This window comes from Diospyros lotus, chromosome 4 (genome assembly GCF_014633365.1).
Source record: "Diospyros lotus cultivar Yz01 chromosome 4, ASM1463336v1, whole genome shotgun sequence".
NCBI lineage: Eukaryota > Viridiplantae > Streptophyta > Magnoliopsida > Ericales > Ebenaceae > Diospyros > Diospyros lotus.
Window position 1 is genome coordinate 14,162,825 of NC_068341.1, and position 20,371 is coordinate 14,183,195.

Below are 20,371 nucleotides of genomic sequence, written 5' to 3' on the forward strand. Positions count from 1 at the left end.
TGTTGCGAGCATCGAAAATGTGGCCGGACATAAAGAAGATAAGCAGACGCAACGATGATGGTACTCACGAAGAAGACGGTCAGCCTTGCAAATAGCCATCGTCAACTCCCTCGTCTTCGGTATTTATTTTTGATTTCGAAAGTATACATACAACCAAACATTTTTGTACAAAAGTACATATTTTGTATTATATAAATACATCTACTGAATGTATATGCTCAAGTGTTCGATGTGTGTGTATGTATTACATATATACATCATTCAACACAAACACATATACACATATTTCAATCAGAAAACAACTAAATATGCTCTGATACCAATATTAAAAAACTAAACCAAATGAGACATTAAATCAAACTAAACTTACCTAGTTTCGCAATGGAGATAGGATCAAATAGTTGAGCTACTAGTGTAAACAAAATCACAATGGATGCCGTTTGTATCTACAATCTAAGAGTCACACACAGGATTTTTAGTTGTTGGCTTGACAAGGTGAAATTAGTAGCAGTGCAAACAACCTTACACCATTGCTCGCTATCGATCTTATCCCTATTCCTCATGGTCTTTTTGCACTCCTCCTCATCAAGGCAGGATGTTTGTTGCAAGAAATGGTGGTTGTCCGGCAATAATATTAAATGTTTTGGCTTTTACTGGATGTTGTGAAAGAGCTTGACAGAAAGTTGGGTGGGCTTACTATGTTTAATGGTAATTTAACTAGTTGGGGGTAGGTTTTTCCTTATGTCACGGGGGCTTATGACGAAGGTGATCGGCGCTTTTTGTTGGTGTTCTGGTCAGCGATGGCGTGGAGGAGGATTGTCGTGACAACAGTTTTTCTTTTTTCTGGAGGGTTGCATGCTTTTAGGGTTTTACGTTGCATCTCTGTTGGGGTAAGTTGGGCCATGGTGTTGTACTGTTGTTTTTATGTTTTTGTTGGCCCCTGTATGTTGTTCGGTTTAGTTTGCAAGTGTAGTTACATCGGCCCATGTTCATGTGCCTCTGCACTTTTGCCGCTTGTGAGTGACTTCTGTACTAAATGTTAGCCTCCACCGCCCCCCCCCCCAAAAAAAAAAAAAGAAAAGAAAGAGGAGCGTCAAACATTTCACGTTTACAAGCTTAGAGAATTATTTATCCACACAACCGCATTTGCATGGCAATCACTCGTCAAAATGTAGGGCAACCATCCATAGCAATGCCCCTTGTCGTGGGGCAAGCCACCAAATCGTAGTGCTCTGGATCGGTTGTGCCCTACCAGGCCACGCTTCTTCCCTCCATCCCTACTTTGAAGTAAAGCAGAACAGTTGTGAAAGCCACCTTTGCATCCAGAGCCACTAAGAGGATGTAATTGTACCTCTGCCACCAGCCTTTGTGGTACTTGAAGATGGTCCCCACTAGAATCTAGGAGTTGTAGTTTAAGGCCGTTGCTGGAGGCATTTGGGCAGTGGCACTGAGGAGGACAATGAGGTTGACCAGAGGGATCCAGGACTGCCTGGGGAATGCGAGATGTAGGAGCCATACTACGAATGGTCCTAGTAGGCCCCTTAGGAAAAACCAGTTCAGCGCTTGGTAGATGCCAAGGGGGCCAAAGATGCGCTTGGGGCTCACGAGGCCCTAGATTATCGATGCATCGAAGGAGACTCAATCACCCTAGCATGTTGAGAAATCAATAATATCCCACAAATTTTGGATCCGTATAACACAATTGCAGAATGATAATTGTTAATTGATTTCATGTATATGTTTTCCTTTTGTATTTCCTTTAATTATAGGAGTAGTTACATAATTTTAGGAACTTAATTCTACACTTTCTCTGTATAAATCTGTCATTCTTCAATGAGAAAATTATTATGGCTGAATATCTTGTTTTACATGGTATCAAAGCATTGGGAATTCCCAGCCTTTTTGTCTCAGCCGATAATCTTTCTTTTTGCAAGTTTTAGTTCTAAGTCCATTTTTCTTCACCATGAGTAACGTTGCAGAAACTTTACCAAGAAATGTTGGTGGGTCAAGCTTCAATTCCAGCGACGCATTGAATCCTTTTTTTATACATCATTCGGATCATCCAGGAATGGTTCTTGTTTCCAAGCCTTTCAATGGAGACAACTATGCAATGTGGTCTCGATCAATGCAAATCTCTCTCAGCGCGACGAACAAGCTAGGCTTTGTTGATGGTTCTGTCAAGTCCTTTTTGCAAAAACAAACCCAGATGAATATTCTCTGTGGCAACGATGTAATGACATGATCATATCATGGATTCTTAATTCCCTTGAGCCGACGATCGCTGATAGTGTCATATATTTAACCACGGCATCAGACATATGGCAAGACCTTCAAGAGCGATTCGCCTAGAGCAATGCACCAAGAATTTTTCAACTACAGCGTGACATCTCATCTTTTTGCCAAGAAACAATGTCTGTTCTAGCCTATTACACAAGACTGAAGGGTCTCTGGGATGAGTTAACTTCTTATAATGATTTATCTCCCTGTAGTTGCGGTGCTATGAAAAAGCATTTGGAGCGTGAAGAGAGAAATGCATTGATGCAATTTCTCATGGGTTTGCACGAATCATATGGTGCCATACGTGGACAAATCCTACTGATGCAACCTTTGCCAAATCTTCGAAAAGCTTACTCGCTGATCTCCCAAGAAGAGAAGCAACGTGAATTGAGTACTTCACGAGGAACCATGGACGTTGCAGCCATGGCTATCCAAAGTCGGGGCACAAAGCTGCATACAACAAAGCTGGGGCGCAAACCACTACATTGTAGTCACTGTGGCCGAGATTATCACACTAAGGAGACATGTTATAAGATCCACGGATATCCAGAGGGACATCGTCTTCACAAATCCAATAGATCCAAGAGTGACAACACTAGAAAATAGACCTCTTCCTCTGTTAACAATGTGAAAACTGGACTCTCCATGCAAGAACTGCAAACAGCTATGCCCAGCCTTTCGCAAGATCAATATCAACAAATTTTTTCTGTTATGAATGAAAAAGCGGTTGAGCCAGAGACTCCACAAGCCAACACAACCGCTATTTCAACAAGTTTGTTGAAATCTCTTGGATCCAAGTGACAATGGATTATTGACAGCGGCGCGACAGATCACATTACTTCCTCTTCACAATCAATAACTACTAATGCCACTAATACATCGTTGCCTCCAATTTTATTACCTAGCGGTGACAGGGCTTCAATCACTTCTGTTGGAGAATTTCAATTAAGTTCAAATCTACATTTAAAAAATGTTTTATGTGTGCCAACCTTTAAAGTTGATCTTCTATCTGTAAGCAAAATTACATGGGATTTGAATTGTTTCGTCACTTTTTATCCTTCTTGGTGTGTTTTGCAGGATCTGGCTACGAAGACGACAATTGGTTTGGGTGAACAACAAAGTGGCCTTTATTACCCTGTAGCTTTGGAGCAGTCATCTTCCTATGTCAAGCCAACCTGTTGTGTTGTCTCCACGGATACTTGGCATCAACATCTTGGTCATTTGTCTTCATCTAGATTACAAGTATTGTCTAAAACTTTCTTAAACTCTCCTTGTAATGCATGTGATGTTTGTCCATTAGCCAAGCAGACTCGTTTACCTTTTGGGACAAGCTCCATTTCTACTACTAAGCCTTTTTTGTCTTCTCCATATTGATATTTGGGGACCATATAAAACAACATCTCTAACTGGAGCACGTTATTTCCTGATTCTGGTAGATGATTTTACTCAATATACTTGGGTTTTTCTTGTGCATCACAAACATGAAACACAAAGTCAACTTAAATCCTTTTTTGCTTACATTCAAACACAGTACAATAGGAGAGTACAACAAATACAAGTGAACAGTGGGGGAGAATTCACATCCATGCAAAATTTTTTTCGAGAAAATGGAATAGTTTATCAACATTCATGCGTTTACACACCACAACAAAATGGTGTTGTGGAACGTAAGCATTGTCATATTCTTGACATTGCCCGAGCTTTGAGAATTCAAGCTCATCTTCCACTTCAATTCTGGGGAGAATGCGTTCTCACAACTGTCTACTTGATTAATCGTTTTCCCACCAAAGTCCTTTCCAACAAAACACCATTTGAAAAACTCTATTCCAAGTTACCTTCCTACTCACATATACAAGTATTTGGTTGTCTTGCTTTTACTACTTTTGTCCAACCTTCTACCAAATTTGATCCCCGGGCTCGTAAGTGCATTTTTTTAGGCTACCCAAATGGCCAAAAGGCTTATAGGTTATATGACCTTGACACCCACAAAATTTTCACTTCCAGAGATGTTACCTTTCGTGAGGACATTTTTCCCTTCCACGATACTTCCTCCATACCAACTAATAACACAACTCCCTCTGGCCCCGTCTTGCCCATTCCCTCAAACTTGAACATTGGTCTTTCTCTACCAGACGAAGCCAATACTGACTCAATTGATACCTCTTCACCAGTTCTTATTCCATTCACTTTGGAACACTCTTCTTCTGAGCATGTGTCTCCCATTGAGCCTGATGCCCCACCTCTTCAAGTATCTCAACGCCATAGGACTCCATCGATTCTCCTCAAAGACTTCGTTTGTTCTCAGATTACCTTACCCTCTAGCAATTGAACATCATCTTCGTTGTCCGATCACACTAAAGGTACACGATATCCCCTTTGTAATTTTGTTTCCTATAAACATTGCTCACTATCACATTTTTCTTTTATTTATAATAGTAGTAGAGATGTGGAACCCTCTACTTTTTCAGCTGCTACTAGTGATGCAAATTGGCAACAAGCTATGAAAGCTGAACTAGATGTTTTAAAATCAACAACACTTGGGCTCTTACTTCTCTTCCTTCCGATAAGGACCCCATTGGATGCAAGTGGGTTTAAAAACTCAAGCGTCGTTCCGACGGCACCATAGAGCGTTATAAAGCTCGTTTGGTGGCTAAAGGGTACACTCAAATTGAAGGTCTTGACTATCATGATACTCTCTCCTATGACAAAAATGCTTACAGTTCGTTGTCTTTTTGCAATTGCCATTGCAAATAATTGGACTCTTCATCAACTAGATGTGCATAACGCATTTCTTCATGGGGATCTTAATGAAGAAATTTACATGTCTCTTCCTCCTAGTTTTCCGCGACAGGGGGAGAATTTAGTATGTCACCTCAACAAGTCATTATACGGTCTCAAACAAGCTTCGCGATAGTGGTTTGCAAAGTTTACTGAAATTATACAAATTGCTGGTTTTGTTCAGTCTAAAGCAGATTACTCACTTTTTACCGATAAAAAAGAAAGGTCCTTTACAACCCTTTTAATCTATGTGGACAATATTCTTATTACCGGTAATGATGATGAGGCCATTCAATCTCTCAAGCGCTTCTTACATACCAAGTTTCAGATTAAAGACCTTGGCAATCTCAAATACTTTTTGGGAATTGAAGTATCACGATCAAAAAAAGGTTTATATATCTCTCAAATGAAGTATTACTTAGACATACTTCGAGATGGTGGTGTATTGGGAGTAAAGCCTGTCACTTTCCCTATGGAACAAAATCTAAAGCTCTCTAATTCCGCTGATCCCCTTAAGGACCCATCTCAATATAGAAGGTTGGTGGGTGGCTTAATTTATCTAACTATTACAAGACCCGACATCACTTATGTTGTGCATGTATTAAGCCGGTTTATGCATGAACCACGCAAACCTCACATGGATGCTGCGCGTAGGGTGTTGCGTTATCTCAAAAGTGGTCTAGGACAGGGGTTGTTTTTCCCTGCAAAGAATAAGTTAAAAATGCAAGCCTACTGTGACTCAGATTAGGGAGGATGCCCAACCATTAGAAGATCAACCACTAGATATTGTGTTTTCTTGGGCAATGCACTAATTTCCTGGAAAACCAAGCGGCAGAAGACAGTTTCATTATCTTCAGCAAAAGCTGAATATCGATATATGGCAAGAACTTGCTGTGAGATCTCTTGGTTAAAAAATCTACTCCACGACTTGCAAGTCACTCAAACTGATGCTGTGTTGCTTCATTGTGATAACCAAGCAGCTCTGCACATAACTGCAAATCCTGTTTTTCATGAAAGAACTCGGCACATAGAGATGGATTGCCACTTTATTAGAGACAAGATATAAGAAGGCTCGATCATTACAAAGTATGTTGTTTCATCAAATCAACTAACAGACATATTCACTAAGCCTTTGGGAAAAGATAAGTTTTCAGCAATCTTGGTCAAGTTCGGAGTTCTGGACATTCACTTTCCAACTTGAAGGGGAGTGTTGAGAAATCAATAATATCCCACAAATTTTGGATCCGTATTACACAATTGCATAATGATAATTGTTATTTGATTTCCTGTATATATTTTCCTTTCGTATTTCCTTTAATTAAAGGAGTAGTTACATAATTTTAGGAACTTAATTCTAGCACTCTCTCTATATAAAGAGAGAAATTCATAAATAACCTAAAAGAAATTTAAAAAATTGTTTTTAGCCACTTTCTAGTAAAAAAATGTTTTTGACAAATCAAACAAACTAATTGCACTCTATACCCACTTTTATATGAGATGCCTAAAATACCCTTAATGAGATTTTAAATTAGAAAGCTCACATTGTCCTTATTTTCATTTACTAAAATACCATTGTCTCTTTCATATTACCTTTCTCTTCTCTCTCATCTTCCAACGTTCACGTTACTCTTTTTCTCTCCATTGTCAAACCATCCAAACTCAGTCATTCATTATACATTCAATTTTTTTGCTTGTTGGGTCATTTAACAATCTTCATCAATCATAGCGATCTCATTGAAATCTCACTCAACAAGATTCTTTATCTCTAACAAACAATTTCACTTACTGAATCTCTAAGGATTGATTTCATTTCTATTTGTTTTGTTTTGTGATCACATTGCTTATAAAGGTTGTGTAGTATGTTTATGGATGTAAATAAAACATATTTTGATAGATATTATTCCAGATCTATACTGATTTCTATGAAAAATTAATTTTTCAAAACTGCACAACGTCATCAGGTTTTGTGCGACCACAAAACCCAACCCGGGTTTTATGAGGCCATGAAACCTGATTTTTTAATAAAAATGGATTTTTTCATTTTTTTTTTTTGGCAATGAGATTTTTCAAAGTTACCCAATAAAAAATAATGTATTTTTACATTTTTTAACTTGATTAAAATTATAATTCACAAGAAATAACAATTGAATGATAATAAAACACAACCAATACATAATTAAGTGTTCTAACTACTAACAACATTAGATTAAATTGATGTAACGACTACAAAATTTATCCAAAAATAAAAGTATAATTCTTAAACAATAATTTATTTTTGGGACTACTGAATAACTTGGAAAAATACCATGCCTAAGAAAAGAAAAAAAAGGATAAAAATAACCACTTTAATAAAAAAAATCGGGCTTTGTGGGCCCGGGTTTTGTGGGGCCATGAAACCTAATTTTTTTAATAAAAATGGATTTTTTGATCTTTTTTTGGGGGGGGCATGGGATTTTTCAAAGTTACCCAATAAAAAATAATGTATTTTTACATTTTTTGACTTAATTAAATTTATAATTCACAAGAAATAACAATGGAATGATAATAAAACACAACCAATACATGATTAAGTGTTCTAACTACTAACAACATTGAATTAAATTGATGTAAAGATTATAAAATTTATCTAAAAATAAAAGTATAATTTTTAAACACTAATTTATTTTTGGGACTATTGCATAACTTGGAAAAATATCATGGCCAAGAAAAGAAAAAAAAAAGATAAAAATAACCATTTTAATAAAAAAAAAATCAGGCTTTGTGGGGCCACAAAACCTGATTTTTTAATAAAAATGGATTTTTTAATCTTTTTTTGTTTTTTTGGGCCATCGGATTTTTCGAAGTTACCCAATAAAAAATGATGTATTTTTACATTTTTTTGCTTAATTGAATTTATAATTCACAATAAACAACAATTGGATGATAATAAAACACAACCAATACATGATTAAGTGTTCTAACTACTAACAATATTGGATTAAATTGATATAATGATTATAAAATTTACCCAAAAATACAAGTATAATTTTTAAACAATAATTTATTTTTGGTACTATTGGATAACTTGGAAAAATCCCATGGCCAAGAAAAGAAAAAAAAATCAAAATAACCAATTTAATAAAGAAAATCGGGCTTTGTGGGGCCACAAAACCCGGCCCGGGTTTTGTGGGGCCATGAAACTTGATTTTTTAATAAAAATGGATTTTTGGTTTTTTTTCTTTTTTTTTGCCATGAGATATTCAAAGTTACCCAATAAAAAATAATGTATTTTTACTTTTTTTTACTTGATTAAATTTATAATTCACAAGAAATAACAATAGAATGATAATAAAATACAACCAATACATGATTAAGTGTTCTAACTACTAACAACATTGAATTAAATTGATGTAATGATTATAAAATTTATCCAAAAATAAAATTATAATTTTTAAACACTAATTTATTTTTGGGACTATTGCATAACTTGGAAAAATCTCATGGCCAAAAAAAAAAAAAAAAAGGATAAAAATAACCATTTTAATAAAAAAAAATCAGGCTTTATGGGGAAGCAAAACCTGGACCGGGCTTTGTGGGGCCACAAAACCTGATTTTTTAATAAAAATAGATTTTTTGATCCTTTTTTGGGGGGGGGACATGGGATTTTTCAAAGTTACCCAATAAAAAATAATGTATTTTTACATTTTTTTACTTAATTAAATTTATAATTCACAATAAACAACAATGAGATGATAATAAAAAAAAACCAATACATGATTAAGTGTTCTAACTACTAACAATATTGGATTAAATTGATATAATGATTATAAAATTTATCCAAAAATACAAGTATAATTTTTAAACAATAATTTATTTTTGGTACTATTGGATAACTTGGAAAAATCTCATGGCCAAGAAAAGAAAAAAAAAATCAAAATAACCATTTTAATAAAGAAAATCGGGTTTTGTGGGGCCATGAAACCTGATTTTTTAATAAAAATGGATTTTTTGATCATTTTTTTTGTTTTTGGCCATGGGACATTTCAAAGTTACCCAATAAAAAATAATGTATTTTTATCTTTTTTGACTTGATTAAATTTATAATTCACAAGAAATAATAATGGGATGATAATAAAACACAACCAATACATGATTAAGTGTTCTAACTACTAACAATACTGAATTAAATTGATGTAATGATTATAAAATTTATCCAAAAATAAAAGTATAATTTTTAAACACTAATTTATTTTTGGGACTATTGAATAACTTTGGAAAAATCTCATAGCCAAGAAAAGAAAAAAAAAAAGATAAAAATAACTATTTTAATAAAAAAAATCAAGCTTTGTGGGGAAGCATAACCTGGCCCGAGCTTTGTGGGGCCACAAAACCTGATTTTTTAATAAAAATAGATTTTTTTATCCTTTTTTTTTTTTGGGCCATGGGATTTTTCAAAGTTACCCAATAAAAAATGACGTATTTTTATATTTTTTTTCTTAATTGAATTTATAATTCACAATAAACAACAATGTGATGATAATAAAACACAACCAATATATGATTAAGTGTTCTAACTACTAACAATATTGGATTAAATTGATATAATGATTATAAAATTTACCCAAAAATACAAGTATAAATTTTAAACAATAATTTATTTTTGGTATTATTGGATAACTTGGAAAAATCCCATGGCCAAGAAAAGAAAAAAAAATATCAAAATAACCAATTTAATAAAGAAAATCGGGCTTTGTGGGGCCACAAAACCCGGCCCGGGTTTTGTGGGGCCATGAAACTTGATTTTTTAATAAAAATGGATTTTTGGTTTTTTTTCTTTTTTTTTGCCATGAGATATTCAAAGTTACCCAATAAAAAATAATGTATTTTTACTTTTTTTTACTTGATTAAATTTATAATTCACAAGAAATAACAATAGAATGATAATAAAATACAACCAATACATGATTAAGTGTTCTAACTACTAACAACATTGAATTAAATTGATGTAATGATTATAAAATTTATCCAAAAATAAAATTATAATTTTTAAACACTAATTTATTTTTGGGACTATTGCATAACTTGGAAAAATCTCATGGCCAAAAAAAAAAAAAAAAAGGATAAAAATAACCATTTTAATAAAAAAAAATCAGGCTTTATGGGGAAGCAAAACCTGGACCGGGCTTTGTGGGGCCACAAAACCTGATTTTTTAATAAAAATAGATTTTTTGATCCTTTTTTGGGGGGGGGACATGGGATTTTTCAAAGTTACCCAATAAAAAATAATGTATTTTTACATTTTTTTACTTAATTAAATTTATAATTCACAATAAACAACAATGAGATGATAATAAAAAAAAACCAATACATGATTAAGTGTTCTAACTACTAACAATATTGGATTAAATTGATATAATGATTATAAAATTTATCCAAAAATACAAGTATAATTTTTAAACAATAATTTATTTTTGGTACTATTGGATAACTTGGAAAAATCTCATGGCCAAGAAAAGAAAAAAAAAATCAAAATAACCATTTTAATAAAGAAAATCGGGTTTTGTGGGGCCATGAAACCTGATTTTTTAATAAAAATGGATTTTTTGATCATTTTTTTTGTTTTTGGCCATGGGACATTTCAAAGTTACCCAATAAAAAATAATGTATTTTTATCTTTTTTGACTTGATTAAATTTATAATTCACAAGAAATAATAATGGGATGATAATAAAACACAACAAATACATGATTAAGTGTTCTAACTACTAACAATACTGAATTAAATTGATGTAATGATTATAAAATTTATCCAAAAATAAAAGTATAATTTTTAAACACTAATTTATTTTTGGGACTATTGAATAACTTTGGAAAAATCTCATAGCCAAGAAAAGAAAAAAAAAAAGATAAAAATAACTATTTTAATAAAAAAAATCAAGCTTTGTGGGGAAGCATAACCTGGCCCGAGCTTTGTGGGGCCACAAAACCTGATTTTTTAATAAAAATAGATTTTTTTATCCTTTTTTTTTTTTGGGCCATGGGATTTTTCAAAGTTACCCAATAAAAAATGACGTATTTTTATATTTTTTTTCTTAATTGAATTTATAATTCACAATAAACAACAATGTGATGATAATAAAACACAACCAATATATGATTAAGTGTTCTAACTACTAACAATATTGGATTAAATTGATATAATGATTATAAAATTTACCCAAAAATACAAGTATAAATTTTAAACAATAATTTATTTTTGGTATTATTGGATAACTTGGAAAAATCCCATGGCCAAGAAAAGAAAAAAAAATATCAAAATAACCAATTTAATAAAGAAAATCGGGCTTTGTGGGGCCATGAAACCTGATTTTTTAATAAAAATGGATTTTTGATTTTTTTTTTTTGACATGGAATATTTCAAAGTTACCTAATAAAAAATAATGTATTTTTATATTTTTGACTTGATTAAATTTATAATTCACAAGAAATAACAATAGAATGATAATAAAACACAACCAATACATGATTAAGTGTTCTAACTACTAACAACATTGAATTAAATTGATGTAATGATTATAAAATTTATCCAAAAATAAAAGTATAATTTTTAAACACTAATTTATTTTTGGGATTATTGAATAACTTGGAAAAATCTCATGGCCAAGAAAAGAAAAAAAAAAGATAAAAATAACCATTTAAATAAAAAAAAAATCAAGCTTTGTGGGGAAGCAAAACTCGGCCCAGGTTTTGTGGGGCCACAAAACCTGATTTTTTAATAAAAATAAATTTTTTTAATTTTTTTTTTTGGGCCATGGAATTTTTCAAAGTTACCCAATAAAAAATGATGTATTTTTATATTTTTTTGCTTAATTGAATTTATAATTCACAATAAATAACAATGGGACGATAATAAAACACAACCAATATATGATTAAGTGTTCTAAGTACTAACAATATTGGATTAAATTGATATAATGATTATAAAATTTACCCAAAAATACAAGTATAATTTTTAAACAATAATTTATTTTTGGTACTATTGGATAACTTGAAAAAATTCCATGGCCAAGAAAAGAAAAGAAAAATGATAAAAATAACCATTTTAGTAAAGAAAATCAGGTCCGGGTTTTGTGGGGCCATGAAACCTGATTTTTTAATAAAAATAGATTTTTTGATCCTTTTTTTTATTTTTTTGGGCCATGGGATTTTTTAAAGTTGCCCAATAAAGAATAATGTATTTTTACATTTTTTGACTTGATTAAATTTATAATTTATAAGAAATAACAATGGAATGATAATAAAACGCAACCAATACATGATTAAGTGTTCTAACTACAAACAACATTAGATTAAATTGATATAATGATTATCAAATTTATCCAAAAATAAAAGTATAATTTTTAAACAAAAATTTATTTTTGGGGCTATTGCATAACTTGGAAAAATCTCATGGCCAAGAAAGAAAAAAAAAGATAAAAATAACCATTTTAATAAAAAAAATCGGGCTTTATGGGGCCACAAAACCCGGCCCGGGTTTTGTGGGCCCAGGTTTTGTGAGGCCATGAAACCTAATTTTTTAATAAAAATAGATTTTTTGATCTCTTTTTTTTTTTTTGCCATGGGATATGTCAAAGTTACCCAATAAAGAATAATATATTTTTACCTTTTTTGACTTGATTAAATTTATAATTCACAAGAAATAACAATGGAATGATAATAAAACACAACCAATACATGATTAACTGTTCTAACTACTAACAATATTGGATTAAATTGATATAATGATTATAAAATTTATCCAAAAATAAAAGTATAATTTTTAAACAATAATTTATTTTTGGGACTATTGAATAAGTTGAAAAAATCCCATGGCCAAGAAAAGAAATAAAAAAGGATAAAAATAACCATTTTAATAAAAAAATCGGGCTTTGTGGGGCCACAAAACCCGGTCCGAGTTTTGTGGGCCTGGGTTTTGTTGGGCCAGAAACCTGATTTTTTAATAAAAATGGATTTTTTGATTTTTTTTTGGGGGGGCCATGGGATTTTTCAAAGTTACCCAATAAAGAATAATATATTTTTACCTTTTTTAACTTAATTAAATTTATAATTCACAAGAAATAACAATGGAATGATAATAAAACACAACCAATACATGATTAAGTGTTCTAACTACTAACAATATTGGATTAAATTGATGTAATGATTATCAAATTTATCCAAAAATAAAAGTATAATTTTTAAACAAAAATTTATTTTTGGGGCTATTGAATAACTTGGAAAAATCCCATGGCCAAGAAAGAAAAAAAAATGATAAAAATAACTATTTCAATAAAAAAAATCGGGTTTTGTGGGGCCACAAAGCCCGGCCCAGGTTTTGTGGGGTCATGAAACCTGATTTTTTAATAAAAATGAATTTTTTGATTTTTTTTTTTTTTTTGGCCATGAGATATTTCAAAGTTACCCAATAAAGAATAAGGTATTTTTATATTTTTTGACTTGATTAAATTTATAATTCACAAGAAATAACAATGGGATGATAATAAAACACAACCAATACAAGATTAAGTGTTGTAACTACTAACAACATTGGATTAAATTGATGTAATGATTATAAAATTTATCCAAAAATAAAAGTATAATTTTCAAACAATAATTTATTTTTGGGACTATTGAATAACCTGGAAAAATTCCATGGCCAAGAAAAGAAAAAAAAAAGGATAAAAATAACCATTTTAATAAAAAAATCAGGCTTTGTGGGGCCACAAAATCGGGCCCAGGTTTTGTGGGGCTATGAAATTTGATTTTTTAATAAAAATGGATTTTTTTATCCTTTTTTTGGGGGGCCATGGAATTTTTCAAAGTTACCCAACAAAGAATAATGTATTTTTACATTTTTTGACTTGATTAAATTTATAATTCATAAGAAATAACAATGGAATGATAATAAAACACAACCAATACATGATTAAGTGTTCTAACTACTAACAACATTGGATTAAATTGATGTAATGATTATAAAATTTACCCAAAAATACAAGTATAAATTTTAAACAATAATTTATTTTTGAGACAATTGGATAACTTGGAAAAATCCCATGGCCAAGAAAAGAAAAAAAAAGTATCAAAAAATGCATTTTAGTAAAAGAAATCGGGCTTTGTGGGGCTATAAAACTTGATTTTTTAATAAAAATGGATTTTTTGATCTTTCTTTTTTTTTTGGCCATGGGATTTTTTAAAGTTACCCAATAAAAAATGTTGTCTTTTTACATTTTTAGACTTGATTGAATTTGTAATTCACAATAAACAATAATGATATGATAATAAAACATACACAACCAATACATGTTTAAGTGTTCTAACTACTAACAATATTAGATTAAATTGATGTAATGAGTATAAAATTTATTCAAAAATATAAGTATAATTTTTAAACATTAATTTATTTTTGGGACTGTTGCATAACTTGAAAAAATCCCATAGCCAAGAAAAGAAAAAAAATAGATCAAAAGAACCATTTTAATAAAAGAAATCAGAATTTGTAGGGCCACAAAGCCCGGCCTGGGTTTTGTGGAGCTACAAAACCTGATTTTTTAATAAAATGGATTTTTGATCTTTTTTTTTTTCGTCCATGGGATTTTTCAAAGTTATCCAATAAAAAATTATGTATTTTTACATTTTTTGGCTTAATTAAATTTATAATTCACAATAAACAACAATAGAATGATAATAAAACACAACCAATACATGATTAAGTGTTCTAACCACTAATAACATTGGATTAAATTGATATAATGATTATAAAATTTACCCAAAAATTCAAGTATAATTTTTAAATAATAATTTATTTTTTGGACTATTGGATAACTTGAAAAAATCCCATGGCCAAGAAAAAAAAAAGATCAAAAAAATTATTTTAATAATAATTGAATAACAATTTTTTAATTATTTGATAATACATATATTTTTCAATTATTTTTATTTAATCCATTTTATTTATTGTATATGTAATATTATTACATATATATATTTAATAATAAAAAAATGAAGGGAGGGAACCGAGTGTGGGTTCGAGACTCAACTAGTTATTAAATTTTTTAAAAAATAATTATTATTAAAAATAATAGTATTTATTTGAAAATACTAATAATTTAATAGTTGAAAATTTATTATTATAATTAAGATTTGTATTTATTATTACAATTGAAAAATAATATAAGAATCATTGAATAACAAATTTTCAGTTATTTATTTAATAATACATATATATTTAAAATTTTCAATGATTATTATTTAATTAATTTTATTTATATGTAACAATACATATATTTAATAATAAAAAAGAGATGGGGTCACACCATGGGTTCAAAATCCACCCAATAATTAAATTATTAAAAAATAAGAATTCATATTGAGAAATAATAATAATATTTTAATAGTTAAAAATTTATTATTATAATTATGTGGAGTTTCTCGGGTTTACTGTGGGATAAAATAGAAATTCAACTCTTTTGTTTATTTTGTATTAAGGGTAGTTTGTTAATATATTGTCTTTATTTTTATTCTTAATTTCTTAATTTTTAATTAAAATGGAGAGTTGAAAAGTTAAAGGTTGAGATGTAAAGTGATAAAGTAGTTATTTTTTACAACTATTTGTTTGTAAAGGTGTAAAAACGTTTTTTGTCTAAAAGAGGATAAAAACGAATTTTCTATGTCATTCTTCAAGGAGAAAATTATTATGGCTGAATATCTTGTTTTACAGGGCACGTCCAGGGGCTGTTAAACTTGGGACCCTGGTTGCATATGTTGGGGATTGAGTGGAGAAGCCACCATGCCATGGTTAGATCGATTGTACCTGCAATAATTGTTCCTAGAAACTGGATGGGAATATTGAAAGACAAGGCTGAGAACTTTCTTAATGAAGAAGTTAATGAATGAATTGAGGGAGAAATGGGGAAGGAATTGCCTAAACTATGAACATTGATCTTAGAGGGATCTTCATGTAATGGCCTAGCTTGAAATCACTGAGAAAGGAGATTGCCTGAGTCATGCTCATGTAGCCGTATGTTTTGAAGCACGAATTGGCTATGGGTTTTCCGGGCAACATCATTCCCATTATGTACTCGGTGATGATGTTTAGACCTGGTGTCTGCAAAAAGAACATATCAACATAGGCGCGTAATTATATATGTGTATATCTCTGAAGCAATAAAGGTCTAGAATTCATATAGCCAACCCCGATTGGGGTTAGTATACGAGTTTTGTGCGTTCAATGTAAGATTTGCCATCTTTCATACATCAATGCAGGTAAAAATGTTGAAAGTAGATCGAGTATTAGGTCTATGGATGTACTTGGTTGGTTGTGGCGGTGATGATGCTGATCGGGAGAGTGAAAACAAAAGCGATGAGAGACACAAGCAGAAGGGCCCAGTAAGGCATCTGGACCTCCTTTTTCAAGAAGATGCAGAGTGCGAGAGAGACAACAATTGTCGCTACAAAAAGCAAGTAAAACCACCAAGAACGTATGTCCTTGGATTTCCTCATTAGTTTTGTGTGAACATCCTCCTTTCCCTTTGTAGAAGCTTTGTAACGCCTGTAAATCTCCCTGCAGCATTAGAACCAAACTTCATAAGAACAAGGAAGAGAATAAGAAACTAAGTGAAAGGCAAGAGCCTCGCAACAATGTATTTAAGTCGTCAGTCACTTTTATTTACCTGCCATGGAACAAGGCCACGTGAGAAACTGTAGAAGCAATGGTAGCGAACCCAAAGCCATAGGTGAGAGCAAAGAAGGTGCTCAAGTGTATCTACCCCTGCTTCTGGTACTGCTTCAAATCTGGCTCAAACTTATTGTTAACAATTGCTGAAATGTTATATTCCTGGCCTTGTGCAGTCAACAAGTCCGAGGAAAATATAGGAAAGTTCTTGGCATTGTAGACAGAAGCCCCAGTAGGATAGAGGAATGACCACATACATGATCAAGGCATAGCCTATGAAGACATTGGCTGATTGGCAATGGCAAAGAAAGGGCTTATCAGAGGGCTGAACAAGAAGGAGGCGACGACTGACCAGTCAAGAGCAAAGGCCCCCATCCCGAGGCCCTGCAGGCCGGAGCCGAGCTGGTGGGCGGTGACGGAGCGGGGGAACGCCCAGCAGACCCATGAGATGCTTTGCAGGGTTTGGAATAAGGCTTAGTTTGGCTAGGCGTTTATTTGATAGCTGAAAAGCTGGGTAGTGTTTAAGTTGTGTAATAGCGTTTAAATTAAGTAGCGTTTAAGCCAATAATGTGTTTGGATAAATATGCTTTTAAGCTATTAGTGTAAAATTATGTGTTTGGTTTGTAAAAGCTGACAAGCTATTATAATTTGACAAAAAGACTAAAATAGACATGATATTAAATAATGTAGATAAAATTTAAAAAATATAATTTTTTTAAAAAAATTAAATTGATGTATAGCTAAAATACTTACAGTTAATAAATTATAAAACATAATTAAAAATATATAATTTTTAAATTTTATGTATAAATTTGGATTTAATTCATAAAAATCTAAATATATATTATATTAGATTCTTCAAAAATATATTTTATTAAAATTAATATATATTATATGTTATGTATAAAATTATTGCTATATATAATATATGTTATATACGAACTATAATATATATATAGTATTACATGTTATATATATATATATATATGTACACAGTGAAGAACTGAAGAAGGAGGTCGGCAACAGAGAAGGAGATGGGCGACGGCGTAGGAGGGGACGGCGACGGCGCAGGAGACGGCCGCGAGAGGAGGTGAGAAGTAGGTGGTAGAGACGCGACAGCGTTGGACAGCATGCGGTGGCAGATCTGGAAGCAGAGGCGGCGATGACGGTAGCGGGACTGAGGCGGCCGAACTGGGCTTGCGATGGCGGTGAAGAAGCCGGCTTGCGGCGGCCGAGCTTGGCGACGGCGACGGCGACGGAGGAGCTGGAGGCGACGGTGGGGGCGATGGCGAGGCGGATGGCGACGGGCGACAGTGGCAGTGGGAAATTGGTTGCAGAGGTTGAAGATGAAGGATATTGGTTGGAAATAGATGTTTTGGTTGAGGATAAATGGGTAATTTTCATGGTCAACGTAGCGTTTTCTCCCACAGCGATTTGCAAAAGCTGAGGGGGAGGAACTTTTAAAAACGCTATTCAAAGAGCGTTTAAGCTGTTGAGCATTTAAGCTATTTGAGTTTGCCAAACATTTAATAAAAGAAGCTTGACAGCGGAAAAGCTATACTAATAGCTTAATAGCGGTCAAACCGCTTAGCCAAACGGACCCTAAGTAGCCGGGGAAGATGTACCACAAGAAGCTGCAGCTCATTGCTATAACAAAGAACTTTGCCCTTGACATATGCTTCCATCTTCCTTCTCATGCCGTGTGCTGCCAGATTCAATGTATTTCTCTAGTCATTTTGGCTTAGTTTGTTATGTAAACATTGTTTTGAAGTTGCAGTGGCTAGCAGCCAAGCAATGTTTTGAATCCCAGACTGACTGGCCTGGGGTATCCAATTGGAAATGGAAAATGTTTTCAAGTTACAGTGACTAGCCTATTGAGGCTGTGCAGTTTTATATTCTCTGGTATCATTTTGATACCAAAAAATATTAACAATAATAATAATAATATAAACAATAAAATTAGGCCTTGTTTGGAGATCGCATCGCATCGCATTACCGGAACAAAGAGATCTGGACAAGGGTGCTGGGCCACCACATCACCATCCAATGCAAATCATCGTTATGAACTACGAGAAATGACAGAAAGAAAAACTCAATGACATAAAATCAGTACAGATTTTCCAGAGTTACGACTTACGAAACTCTCCGCCCTTCTATTTTCTTACCAACCAAACAAAGTCCCCCCAACCTAAACCCAGGAAGAAGCTAAACACGAACCTGGGTGGTGATGATCAGAAGCCAAGCGGCCAAAAACGACATATTCCGGTGGTAAAACGCCTTGATAATGTTCACGATCCCGACCGCATAAGCCGACCCGTTTCCAAACGCACTTCCAGCGTTGGCGAAAATGGAGACCAGAACGTGCTCCTTCATGTTGAACGGGCCCGGGTTGAGAGAGAAATCGCGCGACCCGAACTCGGGGACCCGAAACTTGGAGACGGGAAGGACGGCGGCCATTAAGCGGCCGACGGGTAGAATGGAGATCTGGACGGAGATCTGGGTAATGATTAGCGGCTCCTTGCGGTAGGAGAAGAACTGGTTGAGGAAGGAGAGGAGGGAGGGGGATAGCAGGCCAAGGACCCACATCCGGAAGGTCCACACGGGCAGGGTCGGGTCGTCGGAGTTGGGCACCGTCAGGAGGACTTGCTCGATCGGAGAGAGTTCTTCGTCGTCGTCGACAGCGTCGGCCGCCGGGAGCTTGATGTTCTCCATCGGAGAGAAGTCTTCCGCCGCCGTTGCCATGCAAAGAGGGAGACAATTTGAATCGAGTTTCTGGAAAGGGAGAAATGTGCATAAATAACGGCGGGAGCGGGAGCCGCCGCGTGTCCTAAATTAATGCTAAATTGGTTTTGGTGTCAATATCTTTTATTTGCCATTGTAAACTGTAAAACTTCTTCGTGTGGAACCTTAATTTGTCACGATCCAAATATGGTAAAAATCGGTGGTAATAAATGTAAATAAAAAAATAAATTAATAACACATCTCTTAAATTTTGATTCCTTAATTTGGACATTTTTTAATTTTAAAATTTCTATAAAAGAAGATATGTGAAAGAGTTAGACTGAGTTTCAACCGTACTAATCCGAGCCCCTATATCCATATAAATATATCATATATCATTACTAATTAGCCCAGACATTTGTTTGGGATAGCATAATTTTAAGCTTCAATCCAGATATAATTTTAAATTTCAGCCTTAGCCCAAATTTGTATCAGCCTCAAGCCCTAATTCAAATATGCTGTTTCAAATTAAGTTCATAATCTGGCCCAAATTAATTTTTTTTGAATTGACCCAATACGTAAACCCATCAAATTAAATAATAATAGATCTAAATTTAATTATAGATGAATTTTATATTTCAAAACTTTTTTCGGGAACAACTTCAAATTAAATAAAAATGACTTTTATTATATACGAATTCATTATATTGACTTTCTTAATTTCTAGTCCCTACGTTCTAAATTCTTAGATCTGTCCTTGTCTCTAATCAATTCTTAAACCTTTTAAAATTAGTTGTGATTTTATTGGTAAAATGACCAATTTTATTAAATTTATAAATTAATTATATAAATTTTAAATTATAAAAATTGTCGAAGTCAAATAACCAAATTTAAGAGATGTCTG

General features: G+C 32.8%; 1 pseudogene; it reads right to left on the reverse strand.

Annotated features, from left to right (window-relative positions):
- Nucleotides 1-1,164: 1,164 nt before the first annotated feature.
- Nucleotides 1,165-19,538, reverse strand: LOC127800269 (oligopeptide transporter 4-like; annotated as a pseudogene).
- Between the last annotated feature and the right edge of the window lie 833 nt (nt 19,539-20,371).